This window comes from Hyperolius riggenbachi, chromosome 10, assembly GCF_040937935.1.
Source record: "Hyperolius riggenbachi isolate aHypRig1 chromosome 10, aHypRig1.pri, whole genome shotgun sequence".
Taxonomy (NCBI): domain Eukaryota; kingdom Metazoa; phylum Chordata; class Amphibia; order Anura; family Hyperoliidae; genus Hyperolius; species Hyperolius riggenbachi.
The window spans coordinates 168,272,150-168,299,446 of record NC_090655.1 but is presented as its reverse complement, the minus strand read 5'-3'; the positions used below and the strand labels follow the sequence as shown (position 1 = coordinate 168,299,446).

Sequence of the window (27,297 nt, the reverse complement as noted above, 5' to 3'; positions counted from 1 at the left end):
TCAAGAACTTTGGTTCTAAAAAAAACCCTGCTGTTTTGGTTGTTTGAAATTGTCATACTTTGATATATTTGGGGTGAACCATACTACGTTTTTTTTATCTTGTGATAAACCGGAAGTCAATTTGTGGATGTGTTACTTCCGATATCGCATTGGTAGGCATTGTTCATGCCGACGTGCATTGACTCGGGGACTGCATTCCCATTCATTGATCTCCGGGCTAACGGGCGGCGGCGAGTAGCCCCGCGGGTGAACGCGTGATCGGCCACTCCTATGTCCAGCATGCATTTTTGGTCGTAAGAGCTAGGTCCAAAAAGCTAAATTGGTCAGAGGTAGGCTGGTGTAAGCTGGGAAACAACTTATGCACAAGTATTATGGTCTGCATAATACAAATTGGACCAGCTCCAGGTTTGTCCCCACAAGTACATACTGCAGCGGTCTGCTGCCACCAGATCTGCCCACTCCTTCAGTAGCAGTGACCTATCAGACGTCTGATAGGTCGATGTTTACTGAGAGAGTGCGGTGATTGGCCTCAATTATGGAGCCGTGGTCCAGCCCACGAGACCATCCGCACCAATTACCAGCAGCCTCCAGCATTTATGCTTATTCAGTTACATACACGTCAGCCATCTGCTCCTATCGGCATGGCATCTGGGTCTCATCAGCTGCTGTATTGGTTACAACACGTGTATGTAGTTGGTCCGGTGTGGTTTTGCGCATGCACTCACCACCATTGAGACCATCAGTAAAAAGACTTTTTTGGATTGGTTTCTATTACCCCAAGTTCACTGCTCTGTATGATCCTGATCAGTTGCCAGTACACCTTCATTATCAATATAAGAAGAATATATAATGTCCGATATCACCTGTACTATATACAAGTTCCTTGAATGTGTTGGACTCCTGCCATGCTCTTGTATTATTCTCTTCTTCGTCACACGTTCCTGTGTAAACAAGAATTCAACATAGCAAATTAGTGTAGTTCTTTTTTTGTGAAACCAACACCATCGTGAATTGGAATTGTGAGGTGGTCCATGTAAGGCCTCTTGCACATTACATGCGCTTCCGATTCTGAATTTACATGCGATTACTATTTGTGATTTTTAATCGTATTGTTACTGCATGCTGCGTTTTTTTTCTGCGTTTTTTCTTTTGATCGCATCCAGGGTAAAATTGGAATCTCATATCAATTTGCAGTGTGCAGGGGGCCTAACTTTCATTGTGGGAACAAGCATGTGCCGCACCCTCACCCCACACTTAGGGTGCTTATCAGATATGTATCCATGTGTATGTAAACATATTTTATATACAGTGCTGCCCATAATTATTCATACCCCTGGCACATTTTGACTTAAAGTTACTTTTATTCAACCAGCAAGTATTTATTTTGACAGGAAAGTACGTGTTTCACAAAAGATATGTACAAGAGGCATTATTGTGGAAAAAAAAAATCAGCTTTTATTTACACTTGAGAAAAAAGTGTCCAGTCCAAAATTATTCATACTCTCAATAATCAATAAAAAAGCCTTTATTGGCTATTACAGCAATCAAACGCTTCCTATAATTGCAGACCAGCTTATTGTCTCCACAGGTATTCTTGCCCATTCATCTTCAGCAATGAGCTTCATATCTTCTTGCCATCACCCTGATCTTCACAGATTCTCAATTGGGTTCAAGTCAGGACTCTGGCTAGGCCACTCCAAAATATTAATGTTGTCTGCTAATCATTTCTTCACCATTTTTGCTGAGTGTTTTGGGGAAAATTTGTCATGCTGGAATGTCCACTGGTTCTCTGCAGATTGCCTGTTGAGAATCCTCATGTATTGCTCTTTTTTTCACGGTGCCATTTATTGTGATTAGTAGCAGTAGGGTATTGTACGGTGTTAGCCATCAGTAAAAGCAAGAAGTTTTAAATCAGGATGATACCATTTATTGGCTAACTAAAAATGAATAAAAATAAGCAAGCTTTCGGCCTTGCAGCCTTCGTCGGGCTTATATCCTGTTAGTTTGCAGGCTGGTGGTACAGACAGCTTTATACATGCAACATCAAAAGGGAAAACAGATATTTTTTTTCAAGCATAAATACAGGTCATTAAGATGCCTTAATTCAAACAGACCATCTAAATGGGGTTAACCTCCTTAGCGGTAACCCCGTGCTAGACACGGGGTAAGCCGCCGGAGGGTGCCGCTCAGGCCCTGCTGGGCCGATTTACATAATTTTTTTTTTTGCTGGACGCAGCTAGCACTTTGCTAGCTGCGCCAGCACACCGATCGCCGCCGCCCCGCTCCCGATCGCCGCTATCCGTTGCGGCGCGCGGCCCCCCCCCCAGACCCCGTGCGCTGCCTGGCCAATCAGTGCCAGGCAGCGCCGAGGGGTGGATCGGAATGCCCGCTGATGTCACGACGTCGGTGACGTCATCGCGATCGTCGCCATGGCGACGGGGAAGCCCATACAGGGAATCCCGTTCAGAACGGGATTCCCTGCAGGGTAAAAGCGCCGGCGGCGATCGGAGGGGTAGGAGGGATAGTGGAGGGAGGGGGGAAGCATGTAGCTAGCGCTAGGCTAGCTACATGCTTTAAAAAAAATAAAATAAAAAAAAAAGTGCTGCGCTGCCCCCTGGCGGATTTATTGTACCGCCAAGGGGGTTAAAGGTTGTTAGCTAAGATAAGGATCCTTGCTTACTCCATGCTCGCAGACCTGGGATTAGGATTGACCCAGAGGTATCGTAAATTCTTAGTTTACAAGTTCAGCTAGAATGGCTGAGAAAGTTCACATATCATCAGCCTCATACCAATATAAGAAATGGTTGTCCTTATTCAAACCGTTCTGCACAGCTTTGAACCAAATTATAAATGTTGTTTCTGCTATTATGCTGTCAAAACAAATCCGGTTGTACCTTATAAATTGAAACTTACCTACTCTCACACAGATTAACTTTCTGGACACCACCATATACATCAGGGGTAACAACATACAAACCTCTGTGTATCGCAAACCTACAGACTGTCCCACATACCTAAGATATGACAGTTTTCATCCCAAGCAAATTAAGAACTTTATAATTTACAGCCAAGCTATAAGGTACAACCGGATTTGTTCTGACAGGATGGACAGAGACAAGCACCTGGATCGCCTTAAAGGGAAGGTTCAAGCAAAAAAAAAAAAAAATGAGATTCACTTACCTGGGGCTTCTACCAGCCCCATGTAGCCATCCTGTGCCCTCGTAGTCACTCACTGCTGCTCCAGTTCCCCTCTGGCAGCTTTCTGACCTCGGAGGTCAGGGCCACATTGCATACATTTTTACGCATTCCAGCTAGTGCAGGAACAAAAATTTACGCGTTTCACCACTAACGCGTAAAAATGTATGTGTTAATGTTCCTGCACTAGCGGGAATGTGTAAAAATGTACGCAATTTGGCCCTGACCTCCGAGGTCAGAAAGCTGCCAGCGGGGGACTGGAGCAGCAGTGAGTGACTACGAGGGCACAGGATGGCTGCATGGGGCTGGTAGAAGCCCCAGGTAAGTGAATCTCATTTTTTTTTTTTGCTTGGACCTTCCCTTTAAGAACACTTTCATTAAACAAGGTTACAGTCCTCCTATGGCTGAGGCCGAAATCAGGAAAGCCAGCAACATCCCCAGGACTGAACTCCTGAAATATAAGCAAAACCAGAAAGAGGACCGTGTCCCTTTGCTTGTCACCTACAACCCACACCTGGAAATCTTAAGGAGGATTACTAAGGATCTTCATCCCATTTTACACAAGGATCACAGACTGAGAACGATATTCCCTAAACCTCCACTCTTGTCATATCGGCAACCACACAATCTAAAACAGATGATTGTCAGGAGTTCTTTGAATAAGCCTCAACAAAACGGAACATCACCCTGCCGACAAAAAATGTGGGACCTGCAGAAACATTTACTCCACTGACAGGGTAACGATACCAGGTTCACAACAGGAGTACAGAGTACAAGGTACATTTTCCTGTGGTTCCACCAATCTGGTATATCTGATCATGTGTGCTAAATGCCCCAATGTTATGTATGTGGGAGAAACTGGACAAACTCTGCGCAAACGTATGAATGGACACAGGCACACTATTAATGATACCAAATCTGGACTCCCAGTTGCTACACACTTTCGGTCCAACGGACACCGCATGGATGATCTTCGTGTCACTGCCCTGAAGGGTGGCTTCAAAGCGTCAAATGATCGATTAATAGCAGAAACAAATTTTATAAATTGGTTCAAAGCTGTGCAGAACGGTTTGAATAAGGACAACAATTTCTTATATTGGTATGAGGCTGATGATATGTGAACTTTCTCAGCCATTCTAGCTGAACTTGTGAACTAAGAATTTACGATACCTCTGGGTCAATCCTAATCCCAGGTCTGTGAGCATGGAGTAAACAAGAATTCTTATGTTAGCTAACAACCTTTAACCCCATTTAGATGGTCTGTTTGAATTAAGGCATCTTAATGACATGTATTTATGCTTGAAAAAAAATATCTGTTTTCCCTTTTGATGTTGCATGTATAAAGCTGTCTGTACCACCAGCCTGCAAACTAACAGGATATAAGCCCGACGAAGGCTGCAAGGCCGAAAGCTTGCTTATTTTTATTCATTTTTAGTTAGCCAATAAATGGTATCATCCTGATTTAAAACTTCTTGCTTATTGTGATTAGGTTCCCTTGCCCATTGGCTGAAAACCCCAAAGCATTAGGTTCCCACCACCATGTTTGACAGTGGGGGTGGTGTTCTTTGGGTTTAAGGCTTCTCCTTTTACGCCAAATGAAGGAATCCTCATTGTGACCAAATAACACAGAAGACCAGAAGTCTTCTTCTTTGTCCAGATGAGCATTTGCAAAGGGCAAGCAACATTTTGTGTACCTTATCTGGAGAAGTAGCGTCCTTCTTGGCCTGCATCCGTGGAGCACAGAAGTGTGCAGTGTCCGTTGGATTGTCTGCCTTGAGTCATTGCCACCAGTAGAGCCCAGATTCACCAGGGTGGTGATCCTTGGATTCTTTTTCACCTCTCTCATTATCCTCCTGGCCAGCACAGGTGTCACTTTTAGCTACTGACCACGTGCTCTGAGATTTTCCACAGTGCGGAACATCCTATATTTATTAATAATACTTTGCACTGTAGCCACTGGAACTTGAAAACATTTAGAAATGGCCTTGTAGCCCTTTCCTGACTTGTGTGCAGCCACAGGTCATCACTGAGCTCCTTTGCCTTAACCATGACTATCCACAAACCAACTGCAGAGAGCTGCTGTTTTTCATCTGTTGAGTTGATTAAAACAGCTGTTCCCAATTAATCAGGGTAATTAAGCTGCTTTGGAACAGCTTGGATTATTTGGAATGGTATAGAACTTTGGATTTTCCCACAGACTGTGACAGTTTGTGAAAGGTTTGAATAATTATGGACTGGACACTTTTTGCTCAAATGTAAATAAAGCTGAGAAGTGTATTTTTTTTCTCCCACAATAATGCCTCTTGTACATTGTCTTATTATCTTTTGGGGGACACCCAGTGTTCTCTTCAAGCCCCTTTAGGTGGGCGCTCAGCCCACCTAATCCTGGCTCCTGCCCGGCTCCAGCTCGCTGTCACATTCTCTTTGCAGCATGTGCAAGGGAGGCAGGCAGAGCGGTGAATAATACTCTCGGTCCTGAGCCCTGCATGCAGAACAGTGAATAATAATGAACAGGGGCGGGACACTCACAGCCCTCCGTCCTGAGCCCTGTGTGCAGAGGAGGCGGAAGAGCAGTGAATATTAATGAACAGGGGTGGGAAACTCACAGCTCTCCTCATCAATCGAGTCAGCAGCAGAGAGTGCGAGGAGGACTGAATTGAAACGTGTGCAGACTGCTGGGGGAGATGACCGCTAGTTGCAGTACATGGTAATATACAGTATATACTTATAATCTGTATGGTGTGCTCCCTCCTTTGCATTCCTGGAATACTTTTATGTTTACTTTTTGTCAGTCAAGAACAATAAATTGCAGGAATGGAATGGAAAGGACACACAATGCTACTGCAGAGCATATATCACTGTGTGACAGAATGGCTGATTCCTTATCTTATGTCAGTCCTGCTGGAGAGACAGAAGGCTCTGCACATTTGTTTTAAGGTGCCCATTAACAGTACAATTTTTCTTTCAGATTTGATCTTTCTATGCCATTTGAATGAAACTAATCTGATGGCAATTATCAATAATAATAGTTTCCATAAACAGATCAATTTAAGGTTTTACATTACAATTCAGTCATAAAATCAAACTTTTGGATACATTTTTTTTCTCCCTTTTCCAATTGACCAAAGAATTGTTTCACATCGATTTGCGCCACACATGGCACATTTTTCTATAAAATTTTAACATAAAAAGTGTGTTGAAAGATAGAATCTGAGGGAAAAATTGTACCGTTAATGGACACCTTTAGTTATGGTGATCACAGCTGCCAGATACTGCTGATCACCATAAAGCTTAAACTGCAACGGCTTTTGCAGGGAACAGCACAACCTAAGCGGCTATGATTTCATATGCCTCTCCATTCCCATTTGGTACACCCTGCTGATGAGCTAACACTCCATCTGCTTCCTGCAAAGATGTCCAGGAACCACCTGAGGGGAGAGCTGCACTGCAATTGGGGGCAATTGTCTAGTTTGCCCTTATGGAAGTGCCGGCCCTGCATTCCCCCCTCACCCCACCCGGCTAATTTTTCATGCCACCCGGCTGGGAAAAAATTCTGGGGAGAACACTGGACACCTATGTCATTTCCGGTCAAAAAATTACTTGCTGGTTGAATAATAGTAACTTTAAGTCAAATTTGCCAGGGTAGTGTTCTTCCCTGAATTTTTTTCCTGCCGGATAGGGCACGATGAGGAAATGCTAGGACAGTGCTTCTTTATGCAACTCTGCTTACAGCGTAGTAAAAGGATGAGGAGGCAAGCCAGTGACAGCTGGGTGCTCATCAAATTTAGCCGGGTGGAGCACCCGGCAAAAAGAGCTTGGAGAGAACACTGCAGGGATATGAATAATTATGGGCAGCACTGTATTTAATGGTGTGTTAGGGTGCATTTTACTTTTTGGCCAAAAGATGGTGCTCCACTTAACTTTCATTTTCTATTAATAGTACACAGAAGTACTGTTTACGTTGGGCTTTTGTGAATGAGAACCTGCTTCTCGCTAGTGCAGTCTCTCATTTGATACAGGCACTGTGATCGGGTTAGGGAACAAGCTGTTCTCATTCCCTGATCATTGAACATTGAGATTGTGTCGGAATGGCGGGTCTGCAACACTATGATCGGGAACGGCGAGGTAAACAAACAGTTACGTGTATCTACGCCCCCTGGTTTTTAAGTGAAGTTTCCAGGGGAGTAGATAGTAGCAGTTGCATGGAACTAGTTGATGTATGGTGGAAGGAAATGCATTCACTGTCACTGGGAGTAATATAGCGTTTATTATTAATGGAATTAACGCATCCCTGGTGTCTTGCACAAGCGAGTGTAGATCTTTTATGTGCTTTTGCCAATTTTTATCTATAAATTTGCTTAAACCCTCAAATGCATTATTAATTGCTGCTGCAATGGGGCAACCTGGTGGATTTATAGGATCTTTATGCAATTTTGATTGTAAATACAACACTGGAATAGTGTATGTATTTTCAGTTACTTGCATAATGTCCCAATCCTGTCTTGTTTTGCTGAGTCTGGCTGTGAAGTAGGTAACATCTCTCTGCTCTCTCTCCCTTCTGGAGATCAGCATCATCTGCAGCACAAACCATCATCTGCAGCCCAGACCAAGTACGATGGCGGCGCGCACAGACGCAGCGGCTTCATGCTACCCACACTGGTGCTCTCTTCTATTAATTTTCTTCCTACTGACCTTCACCGCCTCACAAGCAAAGGCAAGCATCCACTACAATTGCCAGGAGCTTCTACAGATCGGATCAAGCAGCACAGGAGATTACTTTAACACGGAATCAATACCACAGGAAATTCTTAGATCACCGTTGTCTTTCGTTAACCACTGCTATCCTCGGAAATAGACGGGGCAGAAATTGAAGCAAGAGGAAACAAAAGAGAGGTAAGCGATCAGGACTGCTTACTAGACTGAGAGCTACTCCACATAAAACCCCTCTTCCTAGCGCACTGCTTGCAAATGTGAGATCCCTCGCAAATAAAATGGATGAGCTCCGACTGGATATCTCCACGTATAAAACTATGAGAGACTGTTGCCTTTTGATTTTTTTTCGGAGACATGGCTGGACCCCTCCATATTAAACGCTGCAGTTGAGCTTGCAGGTCACACGCTTCACCGTGCTGATCGAACGCATGATTCTGGCAAGAAAACAGGTGGAGGACTATGTGTTTATATCAATAATGCTTGGTGCACTAACGTAACCATAATCAACAAGTCTTGTTCACCTGATGTGGAATATGTACTGCTGAGATGTCGACCGTTTTACCTACCCAGGGAACATGCAGTTATTATAATTATGGCAGTGTACATTCCACCTCATGCCAATACTAAGTCAGCAAATGAACAACTGTTTGATGTCATTAGTAAGCAACAGAACTTACACCCTGATGCAATTTTCATAATTGCTGGAGATTTTAACCAAGCAAATCTTAAGAAGGCATTTCCCAGATTTTATCAGCATGTGGACTGTAAAACCAGAGGAGAAAACACCTTGGATCATGTCTATACAAACATAAAAAGTGCCTATAAGATCACCCCACGCCCCCCACTGGGACAGTCTGACCATCTATCTTTGTTTCTTATTCCCTCATACAAAGCCATTATCAACACTGCTAAACCAATTAGCAAGTCTGTTAAAGTCTGGCCTGAGACTGCCATCTCTCAGCTCCAAGATTGCTTTGAAAATACAGACTGGGATATTTTCTTTCATGAAACAGACCTGGAGACGAGTACTTCCTCTGTATTGTCATATGTTAATTTCTGTGTAGACACCATCACTGTCAACAAAAGAATTACGGTTTACCCAAATCATAAACCATGGATAACAAAAGAACTCAAGAACCTTCTAAAGAATAGAAACAAAGCTTTTAAAATACAGGACAAAGACTCATATTCTTCAGCCAGAGCAAGTCTGAAAAAAGGCATACGAAATGCAAAACTTAAATACAAACAAAGGATTGAGGAAAACTTAGAAAATGACTCAAACCCAAGGAGGATGTGGCAAAGCATTCAACTATTCACAGATTACAAAAAGAATAGCAATCAATATACCCTGGACAATAACATCCCCAGCCTAGCAGAGGAACTTAACAACTTCTTTCAATTTCAAAACTGCTGCGCTGCCTAGTTACTAATCACCTCCCTAGTAATACAAAAGGCAAAATCAGTCAGATTGATATAAATATCACCATAAGTATCGCATAAAGTCCACGGAGTGCGCTGTGGTTCCTCCTGTGTAAAAGTCAATATTCTTCTGGTGCTATGCACTCCACTGCGCGCTCCTCCAGAAACCTATAAAACCTCTCCACATAGTGTGATACTGTATAACCAATCAATAGTCCAACAAATACTCCACAGTGCGGGTGCGAGTGATAACCGTGTCCACACGTGATCCCCACTGCCCTAGAGGTCAAAAAGGCTCACCAGATGTAAACCACCGTGATTCAGGTGGCAATCTCACGTTCATTAATATGTATCACTCAGAACATCAGTGATCATATCCAGTTCCAGTAAAAAAATCCTTTAATAAAAGCATAAAACAGAATCATCGCGCAGCATGTCAATCCAAACTGAGTACGCACTGTGCCTCTCGCGCACTTGGGTAACTTACAGACTCCCTTTAGGGGTAGAGTAGCGAGTCATAGCGGCAAGTCTTTCCAGCATCAGACGCGTCTCCGATAGCCTCTCTGCGGCGTCCCGCTATTCAGACTCCCGAGACTCCGGACTTCCGCACTGCGACCCACATGACCTATGTCAGGCGTACTGGCTCCGCCCTACGCGTTTCGTCACCAGGACTCATCAGGGGCTAGCGTTGCCAGTACGCCAGCCGTAAGATATACCTCTCACTTGTTGTACCCGCCCCCCGTTACCATGCCAATCAGCCTTGCCACTATCATACGCCGCACAGCGCTACAATATGAGCATTGGCTACTGCTTCCTCCACATAAAATTATTATCTGAATCCTAAAAACATACTGCACCCATTCAGTATTGATACAGTTGGGGTTTAAAGTTGAGGTGAGATTAAAATATATACGATTTACATATATTTATAGAGACCCTTATATTCATACAAACAGTGCTTCTACTCTCCTACTGCCATCAAGTGGCCATTCCCAATACTCCCATTACTCAATCATCTACAATAAAACAGTTTAGGTCAAATTCAATATTTAACCCTGTAGGTGCCAACGATTTCAAATTATGAATCCATCTACCCTCTGCCCTTGAGATATCCCTCTGTTTACTCGAACCCCTCCATTTTGGAATCCACTTTTCAACCCCCATAAATTTAAGTAGAGAAGGGTCCCGATTATGGAAACTCCTAAAGTGATTCGACACACTATGGGATTCAAACCCCCTCGCTATATTATAGAAGTGCTCCCCTATTTTTTTGTGTAACGCCCTTGTGGTGCGGCCCACGTACTCCAAGCCACAAGGGCACCAGAGCACGTAGACCACACCCACCGTGGCGCATGTGATACATTGTTTTAATCTATGTACCCGTCCAGAATTCCTTCCCACAAAGTGATCCCCCCTCACTGGGCTAGCTTCCCTACACCCTCTACATTTTCTACATGGGAAAAAACTCTTTTGGCCCAATAAATCAGTATCCGCTGCTCTTGGGGGTGGGTCTATGAAACTAGTGACTACCTGAGATTTTACATTTGGTGCCCTCCTATATATAAACGATGGTCTACTTGGCAAATACTTACCTAATTCTCCATCCATCTTTATGTTCCAATGTTTGCTCACCACTCTTTCCACCTGCCTAAACTGCCCACTAAATCCCAATTGGACCGCAAATTCATGATGATTATTTGGGGGCCCTCTTGTTTCCCCTATGAGACTCCCCCGATCCACTCCCCCTACTTCAATGGCCACCTTTTCCACCTATTTTCTTTCATACCCCTTTTCCACAAACCTATCTATCAAAACCTTACTTTGACTAGCATAGTCAGATTGCAGGGTACAATTTCTCTTAAGGCGGGTAAACTGCCCCTTAGGGATATTTTGTAGCCATTTTTCATGGTGGCAGCTGGATGTGGGGATATAGCCATTCCTGTCCGTTGGCTTGAAATATGTTTTTGTCACCAGACTTCCCTCCCCCTTCCATAACTCCAAATCCAGAAACTGGACCCTATCGGAGCTGATCGTGAATGTGAGCTTGATCTCCTCCCACATATTATTCATCTCATTGCAGAACACCTCCAGTGCCTCTCTTGGCCCCCTCCAAATAAACAACAAGTCATCTATGAACCTGGACCAGTGTGTGACCCTCTTCTCCACGTCATTAGCCAGTATCAACTCTTCCCATTTTCCCATGTATAGATTGGCCACACTGGGGGCAAACTTGGCCCCCATGGCACAGCCTTGCTTCTGTACATAAAATTCCCCATCGTACCAAAAAATAGTTATGTTCCAACGAAAATTGTAACACCTTCATAATAAATTCAATTTGTCTATCGGCTAAAGTGGCTCCCCTCATTAATGCCTCATTTACCACTTCCATCCCTTTAGCATGCGGGATCACCGTATACAGGGAAGAGACATCAGATGTGATAAGCCAATCATTGGGGCCCACTTCAATATCTGTTAATTTTCGTATTTTCGTAGTAAATGTTTAGTGTCTTTTAATAAGAAAGGTAATTTAACCACCTCCTCCTGCAAAAAAATATCAATATATTCCCCTATACGTTGTGTTAACGACTCCACCCCACTCACAATGGGGCGCCCAAGGGGGTGTTGTATATCCTTATGCATTTTGGGATTAAAGTAGATAACTGGAGTTCTCGGCACATTTGGAAGTAGATACTTGAATTCTCGGGTACTAATAATCCCCTCCCGTTCCCCTTCGAGCAAAATATCCTTTAAAGGATACCACAACTGAAATGTGACATAATGAGATAGACATGTGTATGTACAGTGCCTAGCACACAGATAACTATGCTGTGTTCCTTTTTTTCTTTCTCTGCCTGAAAGAGTTAAATATCAGGTATGTAAGTGGCTGACTCAGTCCTGACTCAGACAGGAAGTGACTACAGTGTGACCCTTACTGATAAGAAATTCGAACTATAAAACACTTTCCTAGCAGAAATTGGCGTCTGAGAGCAGTAAAGAGATAAAAAACAGGAATTTCTTATCAGTGAGGGTCACACTGTAGTCACTTCCTGTCTGAGTCAGGACTGAGTCAGCCACTTACATACCTGATATTTAACTCTTTCAGGCAGAGAAAGAAAAAAAGGAACACAGCATAGTTATTTGTGTGCTAGGCACTGTACATACACATGTCTATCTCATTATGTCACATTTCAGTTGTGGTATCCTTTAAAGAGTTTTTGTACATCACAATTGGGTTACCAGGCAGTTTTTTATAAGTGTGTTTATCACTGAGTATTCTCTCCATTTCCCCTTTGTACTGTGTTTTACTCATAACCACCACCCCACCCCCCTTGTCTGCTGGCTTCAAAACTATATCTTTATCTTCCACCAGCCCTCTAATCTGTTGATCCATGTTTCTTTTATCTCTACTTTGTTTAATTTCAGTTGTTTCTAAGTCCTTCAGAACTGCTCTTTTGAAAGTATCAATGGTGCTAGTTTTCCCAGTGTCTTGAGGGTGAAAGATTGACTTATTCCTCAAAGTTGTGTGTTTATACTCTTTCTGTATTCCTATCCCTGTGTTTTGTACCACTGGTTTGCTGAGGAAATATTTTTTCAAGTTTAATTTCCATGCATATTTATTTATGTCCACATAGGTTTCAAATCTATTCAGAGTTTTTTTTGGAGCAAAATTGAGCCCTCTATCCAATAAATCCAACTGTCCTTTGGTCAAATCAACCCCACTTATATTGAAGATCCCTTTGCCTTTTACTCTCTTCTTCTTTTGTTCTCTGTATCCTCCTCTATTTCCTCTTCTATTCCTCTTTTTGTGCCCCCCCTCCCCCCCCCCCCCCCCCATCTGTCTATGGTGTTCCATTCCTCCCTCCTCTGCAATCCTAAAAAACGATCATCAGAAAGGTTGAACGGTTCATACCTATTATAGAGTGGTATTTGTCCATTATTCCTTTGCTGTCCGGGAATGTAGGGCCCCCCATATCCATTGCCCCTGGGGGGAGGGTGCGGATAACCCCCTCCATACCCGCCCCCCCGTGGGCGGGTGCCTGGGTTGTTTAATAGATCTTCCTTCTCTCGGGCCCCTTGGTGAGTATTGCCATTCTTCCTGGGGCATAGTTTGTCTGGGTCTAGCCCCATCCATTACCCCCCTGGGGGGCACTAGCTTGTTCTACGGGGACTACCTCCTGAGCATGTGCTCCATTACTAGACGGGGGCTGCACTGCCTTACTTACTGATTACCATTCTCCATTCCATCAGGTTGATTTGAATTTGGATTAGTTCCTTTCTTTAGTTGCCATTTATAGGCACGTTTCTCATTATAATCTGACCAATCATTCTGGAATCTTTTTTTGTCTGATCTCCACAATTTCTTTTTCATTCTTTATCAAAACCTGGGTTAATTCTCCCATTTGCTTAGTGTACTGTTCCTGCTCCTTGTAGGATGCCAGCGTATGTCTAAGGGCCTCTATCTCTCCCTCCAATCTCTCCAATCTATCCTTCTTCCTTTTCCCCAATATAACTCAACTCCACATTTGTTAAAAAAATCCCCCAATTCAGCATCATTTGTATCACTGTTTTCACCATCATTAATCGTGAGATCCCACCTATATCGTTTTGGCACAATGCCATCCTCTATGTATCTCTTTAAACTAGCTAAATCCCACCACGCTGTCTGCTCTTTAATCATTAAATGGTGCAAATTCTTAAACATGCCCTCCATATTATCCCCATGTTGCAGTTGTTTTGGGTCTTTTGAAAAGATCCCTGAAATGTCCACCTCGGATCTATTCCTTAAGTAAAGGCATCCATTGCAATATATTTTAAGTAACCAGACGGCTGCCGCACAAAAATAGCAGGCACTATTAACAATCAATTTCAAAACTGCTGCGGGGCAATGGATATGGAGGGCCCTACATTCCCGGACAGCAAAGGAATAATGGACAAATACCACTCTATAATAGGTATGAACCGTTCAACCTTTCTGATGATCGTTTTTTAGGATTGCAGAGGAGGGAGGAATGGAACACCATAGACAGATGGGGGGGGGGGGGGCACAAAAAGAGGAATAGAAGAGGAAATAGGAGGATACAGAGAACAAAAGAAGAAGAGCGTAAAAGGCAAAGGGATCTTCAATATAAGTGGGGTTGATTTGACCAAAGGACAGTTGGATTTATTGGATAGAGGGCTCAATTTTGCTCCAAAAAACTCCGAATAGATTTGAAACCTATGTGGACATAAATAAATATGTATGGAAATTAAACTTGAAAAAATATTTCCTCAGCAAACCAGTGGTACAAAACACAGGGATAGGAATACAGAAAGAGTATAAACACACAACTTTGAGGAATAAGTCAATCTTTAACCCTCAAGACACTGGGAAAACTAGCACCATTGATACTTTCAAAAGAGCAGTTCTGAAGGACTTAGAAACAACTGAAATTAAACAAAGTAGAGATAAAAGAAACATGGATCAACAGATGAGAGGGCTGGTGGAAGATAAAGATATAGTTTTGAAGCCAGCAGACAAGGGGGGTGGGGTGGTGGTTGTGACGCCGGGCGACGCCCAGTCGTCCGAGGATTCGCGGCCGATTGTCCGATCGCAACCGTGGTCGGAAAACTGACATTCTTTATTTTTAAAATAGAAGTTTTTCCTTCCTGCCTTCCCCCCCCTTTTGCCATGAGGGCTGAATGGGCCTGCGTTAGCATATGGCTAAAGCAACCTGGTTTAGCAAGAAATCCTGTTAAGGCCCCCGGAAAAGCTCTGGTGACACTAATGTGCTAATTGGGCAGAGCTGAAATACCAACAGAGTCTATTCAACAGGGGAAGCTAGCACAGCATGAGGTCTATTGACACCTACATTCCTCCCAGTCTTGACGGCACCGACTAAACTGAGTATGGAATGCATGGTGTTGATAACTTTGTCACATTTTGCAAATACCATCCATGGGAGGAATATGAAAATTACATAATTTTGTTTCCCTAATTCTGTAGAATATGGTGATACTAGACATAGCCAGGTAACCCGAGCAGGGGCTGAGATATGAATAATGGGGTCCCCGTGCGCCCCAAATATTGCAAGTTTGATGTCCTATGAACGTGTATTCTCAGCCCAATCTGAATATGAAATCGGTTTGCATGTGCGACAAAACCCCGGCGGGGTATGAAATTGGACATATTTTGTGGATGGCTGGAAGTTCCTCCCCTGAGAACTCACTGCCTGACACGCCCCTGGGCTGAGCTTGAGACTCCGCCCAGAAATGTCAGTGCTCAAAACTGATTGCATGAGGACCCCAGCCAATTCCCCCACTTTCCATCATACCGAAAAGACTGCCACTGCTTGGGGAAATAGCAGTGGCCATCTTGCAGGCGGAGCAACGGCCATGTGGTTCGGCCATATTGCGAACTAACTGCAACAAAGGAACTTTGTCTTTTCCCGAACGGACTTTCCACAGAATCACAAGTATTCGTTCTTTTTATCCCTTTTTCTTTTATGTACTGTGTTATCACTGTCTCTCATCGTTTAATTGTTCACGATTGTCTGTATATATTAATTATTTATATTGTAACAAATAAAGGCTTTTTAAAAGGTCTTTACCTCTCAGTAAAACCTTCTATTCAGTATACACAGACGAGACCTAAACTTCCGAAGGGACGCTACTGTTTTGATAGATAGATAGGAATTGCACAGTTTTAACCGGTTGTTTGTTTCACAGGTCTATAGCCAGTTAGCAGTTTTCTCTGGGCTGATAGAAAACAGAGATGGTGGCAAATCTACCCCTGGGTTGGAGTAAAAGTGTATTTTCGTAACCTCACAGGCTCCCTACTGCGTCGTGACGCTCAAACTCCGCCAATTCTACGCAGATTGCGTCCATAGCTCTCAATCTGTGTGCTAGAATCGGATCGGACGGTTTTGCGTGTTCACGGCCAGTGGGGCTCTTGTGACAGTGGTTATGAGTAAAACACAGTACAAAGGGGAAATGGAGAGTAAACTTATAAAAAAAACTGCCTGGTAACCCAATTGTGATGTACAAAAACTCTTTAAAGGATATTTTGCTCGAAGGGGAACGGGAGGGGATTATTAGTACCCGAGAATTCAAGTATCTATTTCCAAATGTGCCGAGAACTCCAGTTATCTACTTTAATCCCAAAATGCATAAGGATATACAACACCCCCCTGGGCGCCCCATTGTGAGTGGGGTGGAGTCGTTAACACAACGTATAGGGGAATATATTGATATTTTTTTGCAGGAGGAGGTGGTTAAATTACCTTTCTTATTAAAAGACACTAAACATTTACTACAAAAATTAACAGATATTGAAGTGGGCCCCAATTATTGGCTTATCACAGCTGATGTCTCTTCCCTGTATACGGTGATCCCGCATGCTAAAGGGATGGAAGTGGTAAATGAGGCATTAATGAGGGGAGCCACTTTAGCCGATAGACAAATTGAATTTATTATGAAGGTGTTACAATTTTCGTTGGAACATAACTATTTTTGGTACAATGGGGAATTTTTATGTACAGAAGCAAGGCTGTGCAATGGGGGCCAAGTTTGCCCCCAGTGTGGCCAATCTATACATGGGAAAATGGGAAGAGTTGATACTGGCTAATGACGTGGAGAAGAGGGTCACACACTGGTCCAGGTTCATAGATGACTTGTTGTTTATTTGGAGGGGGCCAAGAGAGGCACTGGAGGTGTTCTGCAATGAGATGAATAATATGTGGGAGGAGATCAAGCTCACATTCACGATCCGCTCCGATAGGGTACAGTTTCTGGATTTGGAGTTATGGAAGGGGGTGGGGGGGGGGGGGGGGGGAGTCTGGTGACAAAAACATATTTCAAGCCAACTGACAGGAATGGCTATATCCCCACATCCAGCTGCCACCATGAAAAATGGCTACAAAATATCCCTAAGGGGCAGTTTACCCGCCTTAAGAGAAATTGTACCCTGCAATCTGACTATGCTAGTCAAAGTAAGGTTTTGATAGATAGGTTTGTGGAAAAGGGGTATGAAAGAAAACAGGTGGAAAAGGTGGCCATTGAAGTAGGGGGGAGTGGATCGGGGGAGTCTTATAGGGGAAACACGAGGGCCCCCAAATAATCATCATGAATTTGCGGTCCAATTGGGATTTAGTGGGCAGTTTAGGCAGGTGGAAAGAGTGGTGAGCAAACATTGGAACATAATAAAGATGGATGGAGAATTAGGGAAGTATTTGCCAAGTAGACCATCGTTTATATATAGGAGGGCACCAAATGTAAAATCTCAGGTAGTCACTAGTTTCATAGACCCACCCCCAAGAGCAGCGGATACTGATTTATTGGGCCAAAAGAGTTTTTTCCCATGTAGAAAATGTAGAGGGTGTAGGGAAGCTAGCCCAGTGAGGGGGGATCACTTTGTGGGAAGGAATTCTGGACGGGTACATAGATTAAAACAATGTATCACATGCGCCACGGTGGGTGTGGTCTACGTGCTCTGGTGCCCTTGTGGCCTGGAGTACGTGGGCCGCACCACAAGGGCGTTACACAAAAGAATAGGGGAGCACTTCTATAATATAGCGAGGGGATTTGAATCCCATAGTGTGTCGAATCACTTTAGGAATTTCCATAATCGGGACCCGTCTCTACTTAAATTTATGGGGGTTGAAAAGTGGGTTCCAAAATGGAGGGGGTTCGAGTAAACAGAGGGATATCTCAAGGGCAGAGGGTAGATGGATTCATAATTTGAAATCGTTGGCACCTACAGGGTTAAATATTGAATTTGACCTAAACTGTTTTATTGTAGATGATTGAGTAATGGGAGTATTGGGAATGGCCACTTGATGGCAGTAGGAGAGTAGAAGCACTGTTTGTATGAATATAAGGGTCTCTATAAATATATGTAAATCGTATATATTTTAATCTCACCTCAACTTTAATAATAATAATAATAATACGAACATTTATATAGCGCTTTTCTCCTGTCGGACTCAAAGCGCTCAAGAGCTGCAGCCACTGGGACGCGCTCAGGAGGCCACCCTGCAGTGTTAGGGAGTCTTGCCTTGAACTCCTTACTGAATAGGTACTGACCCTAGCCAGGATTCGAACCCTGGTCTCCCATGTCAAAGGCAGTGCCCTTAACCAGTACTCTATTCAGCCACTGCTGTATCAATACTGAATGGGTGCAGTATGTTTTTAGGATTCAGATAATAATTTTATGTGGAGGAAGCAGTAGCCAATGCTCATATTGTAGCGCTGTGCGGCGTATGATAGTGGCAAGGCTGATTGGCATGGTAACGGGGGGCGGGTACAACAAGTGAGAGGTATATCTTACGGCTGGCGTACTGGCAACGCTAGCCCCTGATGAGTCCTGGTGACGAAACGCGTAGGGCGGAGCCAGTACGCCTGACATAGGTCACGTGGGTCGCAGTGTGGAAGTCCGGAGTCTCGGGAGCCTGAATAGCGGGACGCCGCAGAGAGGCTATCGGAGACGCGTCTGATGCTGGAAAGACTTGCCGCTATGACTCGCTACTCTACCCCTAAAGGGAGTCTGTAAGTTACCCAAGTGCGCGAGAGGCGCAGTGCGTACTCAGTTTGGATTGACATGCTGCGCGATGATTCTGTTTTATGCTTTTATTAAAGGATTTTTTTACTGGAACTGGATATGATCACTGATGTTCTGAGTGATACATATTAATGAACGTGAGATTGCCACCTGAATCACGGTGGTTTACTTCTGGTGAGCCTTTTTGACCTCTAGGGCAGTGGGGATCACGTGTGGACACGGTTATCACTCGCACCCGCACTGTGGAGTATTTGTTGGACTATTGATTGGTTATACAGTATCACACTATGTGGAGATGTTTTATAGGTTTCTGGAGGAGCGCGCAGTGGAGTGCATAGCACCAGAAGAATATTAACAACTTCTTTGCTAGATTTGAAAAAGACAACAATCGGCCTCCAGTCAACTTTGGGCCCACTACAGACTCATAGCCATTAATCCTTCACATACATGAAGTGCAGCAAGCACTCACAAATATTAACACCAGGAAAGCTGCAGGTCCTGATGGTGTGCAAGGACGTGTGCTCCAGGCCTGTGCTGGTCAACTAGCGAAAGTTTTTACACAAATATTCAACCTCTCTCTGTTTTTGGGTGTAGTCCCATCATGCCTTAAATCTACAACCATTGTGCCAGTCCCAAAAAATCCTAGGATAACCTTTCTTAATGATTATCGACCAGTTGCTCTAACCCCTGTCATCGCCAAGTGCTTTGAACGACTGGTAGCCACACACATCAAGGCCTCCATCCCAGCAAATCTAGATCAACACCAGTTTGCTTACCGAACAAATAGATCGACTGAGGATGCCATCTGTGTAGCTCTCCATGCTGCCCTCTCACACCTGGAAAAGCCCAACTCCTATGTTAGGATGCTCTTTGTTGACTACAGCTCAGCATTTAACACCATTGTACCTAGCCAGCTGACCAACAAACTCCATGCACTAGGTCTTGCTCCCTCCATATGTACTTGGTTATTGGACTTCCTTACTAATCGCCCTCAAACTGTCAGACTAGGAAAACGGACATCCTCCACCCTTACCCTGAGCACTGGCGTGCCACAGGGCTGTGTATTAAGCCCTCTCCTCTATGCACTTTTCACCCATGACTGCCAGCCTATCCATACCTCAAACGTAATTGTTAAGTTTGCAGATGATACCACTGTCATTGGGCTTATATCAGACAGTGAGGAAGCTGCATACAGAGAAGAAGTTAGGAACCTGACTGCATGGTGCGACATTAACAACCTGTTATTAAATACAAAGAAGACCAAAGAAATTATTCTGGACTTTAGGACCACCAAAAAGACTACTCACCTACCGCTAATGATCAATGCAGAGGCTGTGGAGAGAGTTTCCAGCTTCAAATTTTTGGGAGTCACCATCGCAGAGAACCTGTCCTGGGCTGACAATGCTTTAGCTCTAACTGGCAAAGCACAACAACGCCTCTACTTTCTGAGAAAACTAAGGAGCGCTAACCTCCCACAGAAGCTGCTGGTTAATTTCTACAGATGCACTATAGAAAGCGTTCTGACCAATTGCATGACGGCCTGGTACAACAGCTGCACGAAGGCTACTAGAAAAGCCCTGCAGCGAGTTGTTAAAACAGCAGAAGCCATTATTGGCACTGAACTGCCATCACTGGAACTTTTGTATAATACTCACAGCTTGAGAAGGGCCAAAAACATTATCAAAGACCACACTCACCCTGGAAATGCCTTGTTTGAGCTCCTTCCATCAGGTAAACGTTTTAGATCAACCCGCACACACACAAACAGACTGAAAGACAGCTTTTTCCCATCCGCCATAAACTTGATAAACTCTGAATCCTCTCTGAAATAATTTACACTGTGTACAAATTGTTTAAACATCTGTAATACCTGGCATACTTGTATAATTTCTTCTCTTCCTTGTTACTATCACTATGTTCCCTATATGCACCGTAGGGTTGCCATGAAAAGTAATTTCGTTGTTACACAATGACAATAAAGTGAATTGAATTGAATTGAATTGTGATTGCCCCATTGGTTAGAGCTCTCTGGAGAAACCGATTAAGCTTTTTCACTATGCCCAGAAACTTTTTACAGTTCAGTCGTCTGAAAGTATTGAAGCCTCTTAGCTGTCGTTCAACCTCTCTCAAATAATCTACCTTACCCCATATAACCACATTAGCCCCCACCCCACCCCCCTCCAAACTAAACAATCCTGTGACAGATGTGTGCATCAGTCTGCTCTATGGAAATTTTATAGTGCGTCCTTAAAGAGGAACTGTCGCGAAAATCTTACAATTTAAAACACTTTCAAATATGAAGTACATTTCTTCCTGAGAAAAATGAGCCATAAATTACTTTTCTCCTATGTTGCTGTCACTTACAGTAGGTAGTAGAAATCTGACATTACCGACAGATTTTGGACTAGCCCATCTTCTCATCCGGGGGTTCTCAGGGTTTTCTTTATAGTTAAAAGCAGTTAGTGAATGGCAGTTGCTCCGTCCAACTGCCAAAATAATGTGCAGTGAGCAGGGAGGCTGGCCAGCATCTTTGTATAAAGATTTTTTTAGGATATTTATTTATAAAGAATAAAGGCCCTGCTGAGAATCCCCTATAAAGAGATGGACTAGTCCAAAACCTGTCGGTAATGTCAGATTTCTAATAGTTACTATAAGTGACAGCAACATAGGAGAAAATTCATTTATGGCTCATTTTACTCAGGAAGAAAAGTACTTCTTATTTGTATGTGTTTTAAATTTTAAGATTTTTGCACCAGTTCCTCTTTAACCACTTGCCGACCGCCCACAGCCGATGGGCGGCGGCAAAGTGGACGCCGAAAGAACCGCAATATGCCCATGGGCATTGCGTCCGGGGGAGCAATCGCGTCACTGATGACGCGCGCTTCCCCTGGCAACTGGCTCCCCCCACCCGCGACGACAACCCGCTGGCCGTTCGGAAGCGTCGGCGGGTTGTTAACCCCACGATCGCCGCTACAAAGAGTATAATACACTTTGTAATGTATACAAAGTGTATTATACAGGCTGCCTCCTGCCCTGGTGGTCCCAGTGTCTGAGGGACCACCAGGGCAGGCTGCAGCCACCCTAGTCTGTTCACAATTAGCAAGTGAACCTTAAGCTGTGGTTGCCAGAGTCCCAGGGACTCTGGCAACCACAGCTTAAGGTTCACTTGCTAATTGTGAACATTTGTTTGGACTATAACTTCTTGCAGTGTTTACTGCTGCTTCATTGCTTCAGAATTTTACCAATGCAAGTCCATCCTTATGTGATTTTTTTTTTTCTGTGTGAACCTGTTGCTATTTAAGACACTTTGGCTTCAATTCATCAAGCATTACCGCATTCGGTAATGCTGAAAACAGCTGACTTAACGAAGCACTTTAGAAAATGTTAATTCATCAAAGCTGTTACCGAATGAGAAGCTGAAATGACACAGCAATGAGATAAATTACCGACATGTGCTCAACAAATGTTAATTCATCAAGGTTCCCACATTCGCTAACACATTCGGTGTTTATCTCAAGCTCTCCCCTGTCGTTACAGGCTTCGAAAGCCTTCTGTGTGAATGTTTTCATGATTAGCAGGAGCAGGCAGCCAATAGAAACAGCCCCTGTTCTCCTGCAAGTGCCGCTGATAGGTCACACAAGCTTCTCCACACAAGCTGTTAGACGCCCCAGGCAGTGAGCAGAGAGAACGGGTCAAAATATATCCCCAGATTCCCTTCGGTGGTGTAACCCTTTCAGGCCCTGTTTGATAATGCAAAGATGCTGGTGGTGAAATCACCAAGCATGGCATTTGTAATGTCTCCAGGAAGTTCATCTACGTTGTGGCAAATAAATAAAATGTTAAGAAAGACTGATCGACAGATTCAGAGCAGCAGAGGCAGTATAAATAACAGTAACTATAACACCTTTACATCTAAAGGGATGTCTGGATGCCTTCTATTGTTATCAGCTTGTAACAACACAGGGACATTCCAAGCTGCTCTGCACCACTCTGCTGTTATCGAACAGCCTTTGATGAATTGAAGCCTAGTAGTTCGGTAACTTAAGGAACCTCTACCACACATGGGGAAATATTGATGAATTAGCACAGTGAAGTGTAAAATACCGAATGCGGTATTTTAAGGACTGGGGTTTTGTTATCGAACACCCTTTGATGAATTGAAGCCTTTGTATTCCTTTTATCACGCTGATAAGTGTATGTTATTCTTGCCAAGCTTCATATCAATTGTAATGAGATGATATCCTTTTGTACATTTGCACTAAATATAACTTGAAACTTTTTGCATTACTTAGGCCTGGTGTGCGGGTTATTTATTTATTGAGTGACTTTTAGTACTATGGTCCGTTTTACTGACCCAGCACCACAGTCCACTTTTTTCTCTTATGCTTATTTATGACTTTTATAGTGATAGGTGTGCAGGCCTTTTCTTTTGATATATTGCTTTTGTCAGAGGTAGAGTCATAAATGATGGTACAGAAAGAGTGCTAACTTTTTTTTACACCATGTGGAGACCTGTCGGACACCTTCTCTGTTTATCTCTTTGGATGCCGAGAAGGCGTTCAACAGGGTCCACTGGATCTATATGCATAAAGTACTTGAGAAATTTGGTCTTATTGGCTTTCTTATAAACGCTGTACTATCACTTTATACTACTCCTTCAGCCATCGTTTCTACATCTGGGGCACAGTCTTCTCCCTTCTGGATCACAAATGGGACGAGACAAGGTTGCCCCCTCTCCCCTTTAATTTTTGCCTTGCTTCTAGAACCTCTTGCTCAAAAGATAACAAATATTAAGATATTTGGTATAGATCTAGCCAATCACTCCACAAAAATCGTTTGCAGATGATTTTATATCATCAGACATTGAGCTATAAACATTAAACACATGTACATAAGTAAAAAAAAAACATAATAGAAGAGAAAATAAAATAAACTAAGGGAGGAAGGAAAGGGGGATCTCAAATGAATTGAGGCATCCAAGTATACAAAAATAGAAGACGGAACCATCCTAAAATAAACTGACCTCAAAACTACATAGATAACCCCAAGTTGAAAAACCTGTCAAACCAGGACATGTATAAACCGCCCTCTTAAACCTGTAACTGGAAAATGGGAGTCAGCAAAACAGCCAATGTCATATAAAAATCCAGATTGATCAGAACAAGTAATAGTGGAAGTAGCGTGTTAAGACAGGCGTTAGGGTCCCAAGTAGATTAGGACCCAAGCGGATACCACCTCATAAGATAATGACATAAATCACATTGAAGGGGCGCATCAAGTGTTGGAGACTGACACGGGGATGCTGAGAATGCCACTTTTCCCGATGTGGAAAACCAGGTCCCGAGGCAGTTGCAGGAAACTGCCACTCACCAGAGTCACTGATGGTAGATTAAAAACTGCAAGAACATTAGGCAGATCCTCCGGTGAAGAAAGAGACAGTCTTCCTGTCATGGGTGATTATCAGACAAAAAGGGTATCCCCAGCGAAACTAACTGACGATCTCGTAGTAAAGTAAGGAGCGGGCCAAATGCTCTGCACACCGTAGAGTAGAACGAGACAGGTCCAGCAGGATTATAAGCTTGGCCCCATCAAGATCAATGTCCCCTTTAGCACTAGCAGCCCAGAGGATGTCTTCCTTTAAAGTGAAAAAGTGAATGCGACAGATCACATCCCTCGGAAAAGACTGATCGTAGCAGGGTGTCAGGGGGGTGGTTGAGCAGTGAATTAAACAAGCCTGTTAGAGTAGAGGACAGATCTGAGGATTTGACATACTCGATGAGGCCCGTATTTCTCAGGTTATTTCTCCAACTCTGATTTTCATCTGGAGAAAAAAGGATTGAAAGCGCTTACCCTGAGAGTCGATTTGATGCTGTTGGGCATTAACCCTGGAGTATATGTCCTCCTGAGCTTGTTCCAGGTCTTCCTAGCGATTCTCCAATTACTCAAGGTCTTGCTTTAGATCAGACATCTTGTGGCAGTAGGCTGCTTTAATCTGTGTGATGCACGTCTCCAGATCATCTCTGGTAGGCAGAGTTTGGATATAATCATGCAGGTTTACCTCCACATAATCACTGGAGATAGAACGGGTTGACCCCAAGGCACGAACAGCAACCGGCTGTGGCGGAGGATGTTTGGCAGGAGACTGTGGAGGCTTCTCAGCGTGAGATTTGTGAAAGGCCTCAGACGCCATGTTGGATGCACGGGTCTCTCTGTCAACAGCTTCTCTAGGGGCCTCAAAGTGCTTGCTTTGCGATCTGCTAGCTTTTGGTAGATCCTGGTCTTTCCCTTTCTTTTTACCCCTCGGCATGTGAGATTTGGAGGTAAACCGAATGAGGCAAGGTAGCAGGAGCGGAACGCGGCCTAAGAGCTCAAGGAGCATGCATCATCTTCCGGCAGCAGGCAAGCCACGCCCCTACAGTACTATTTTCTGAAGCACTTGTACATAAGAGAAACAGTAAAAGACAGCTTCAGATAAGATTTTATGACAGGGAAGTTCAAAGGGTCATTAGCTCTTCTCTGTTTCATTGTTTAAAATACATTTATGGTATGGTTTGTAAATTTCAAATATGACAGAACTATGCAATGTTATAAAAAATATACTGTATATATCTGAAAAGAAAAATGAAACCATTTCCTTTTTTCATTCCGTACCTCGACTTGTAAGTTGAGGCCAGCGCAGCCCTGCCAAGCATATCCTTTCTTCGCGTTCCCCTCTGCAATAGCGGGAAACGTGAAGAAAGGATACGTGTGGCCCGGCGGCGGGAGAACGGAGGCTCGTCGAGGAGTGGCGCGGGACAGGATGGCTGCTGGGGGCTTGGGGAAGCCCCAGGTAAGTGAAACAATGTGTTTAATTTGAATCTACACTTCCGCTTTAAACCAAATGAGGAGCCGCTAGTGCACCTGCGCAGGATCGCGGTAGGTAAATATTGCCCTTTTTTTTAAGCCTTGTTGAGGGCCTTTTGGGGAGCCAATGCTGGATTCCCCGAAGCTACAGGGGTTGGGAAAGCCTCATTGGGACCCTGAGGCTTCCCGCTCCTGATGTAAGTATTCCCCGGAGGGTTTTTTCTTTTTATTATGCTCCATTCACACTAGAGCGTTTTGCCGCGATTTCGCCTAAACGCTCAGACGCTAGTAATGAAACTCTATGGGCTTGTTCTTACTTGGGCAATTTGCGGTAATCGTCGCAAATCGCCCAAAAACGCTAAACGCAAACGCGTCGCCTGCACCATTTTCAGGCGTTTTCCCGGCGATCGTGTTTCAGTGCTATACAAGTGCAAAACGCGATTGCTGAGAAATCGCTGCACCATCCAGTGATTTTTCTGCCTGAAATTGCGGAAAAATCACTCCCGCAAGGCGTTTTGCAAAGCGCAAGTGTGAGCGCAAGTGTGAATAGAGCCTTACAGAGTCTCTTTAATGGTTTTGTGAGCATCTCTGGTGTGCATATGCTCTGCATTCATAAATTGCTCTAATCCAGTGACAGATGTTTGCAGTTGCCTGCTCTATGGAAATCTATTGTGCTGCTTAGATGGTGCTGGGATTATCTCTAGAGTGCCTTGCATTCACAAACTGTTGACTATGGGACGGTCAACATTTTGGGGGGGAATGGTCCTGGCCCTGCTCTCTCCATATCCCCTCCTGCTGTCATCAAACTCTTCCTCAATTTGCATATAGTGTGTGTGTGTGTGTGTGTGTGTGTACTCACCTAAAGGGTTATTCGCCTTCTAGTACTGCCTTAATTCTATGTGGCATTGATTCAACAAGGTGCTGAAAGCATTCTTTAGAAATGTTGGCCCATATTGACAGGATAGTATCTTGCAGTTGATGGAGATTTGTGGGATGCACATCCAGGGCACGAAGCTCCCGTTCCATCACATCCCAAAGATGCTCTATTGGGTTTAGATCTGGTGACCGTGGGGGCCATTTTAGTACAGTAAACTAATTGTCATGTTCAAGAAACCAATTTGAAATGATTCAAGCTTTGTGACATGGTGCATTATCCTGCTGGAAGTAGCTATCAGAGGATGGGTACATGGTGGTCATGAAGGGATAACATGGTCAGAAACCATGCTCAGGTAGCCTGTGGCATTTAAATGATGCCCAATTGGCACTAAGGGGCCTAAAGTGTGCCAAGAAAACATCCCCCACACCGTTACACCACCACCAGCCTGCACAGTGGTAACAAGGCATGATGGATCCATGTTCGCATTCTGTTTACGTCAAATTCTGACTATCGAGACTCATCAGACCAGGCAACATTTTTCCAGTCTTCAGCTGTCTAATTTTGGTGAGCTCATGCAAATTGTAGCCTCTTTTTCCTATTTGTAGTGGAGATGAGTGGTACCCGGTGGGTTCTTCTGCTGTTGTAGCCTATCCTCCTCAAGGTTGTGTGTGTTGTGGCTTCACGAGTGGTTATTTCAGTCAACGTTGCTCTTCTT

The 27,297-nt window shown here is 43.8% G+C and overlaps 1 protein-coding gene across 2 annotated transcripts in view; it reads left to right on the top strand.

Annotated features, from left to right (window-relative positions):
* Positions 1-27,297, top strand: part of AIP (aryl hydrocarbon receptor interacting protein) — a 477,802-nt gene that overhangs the window by 83,724 nt on the left and 366,781 nt on the right. The gene's annotated exons all lie outside the window — the stretch shown is intronic.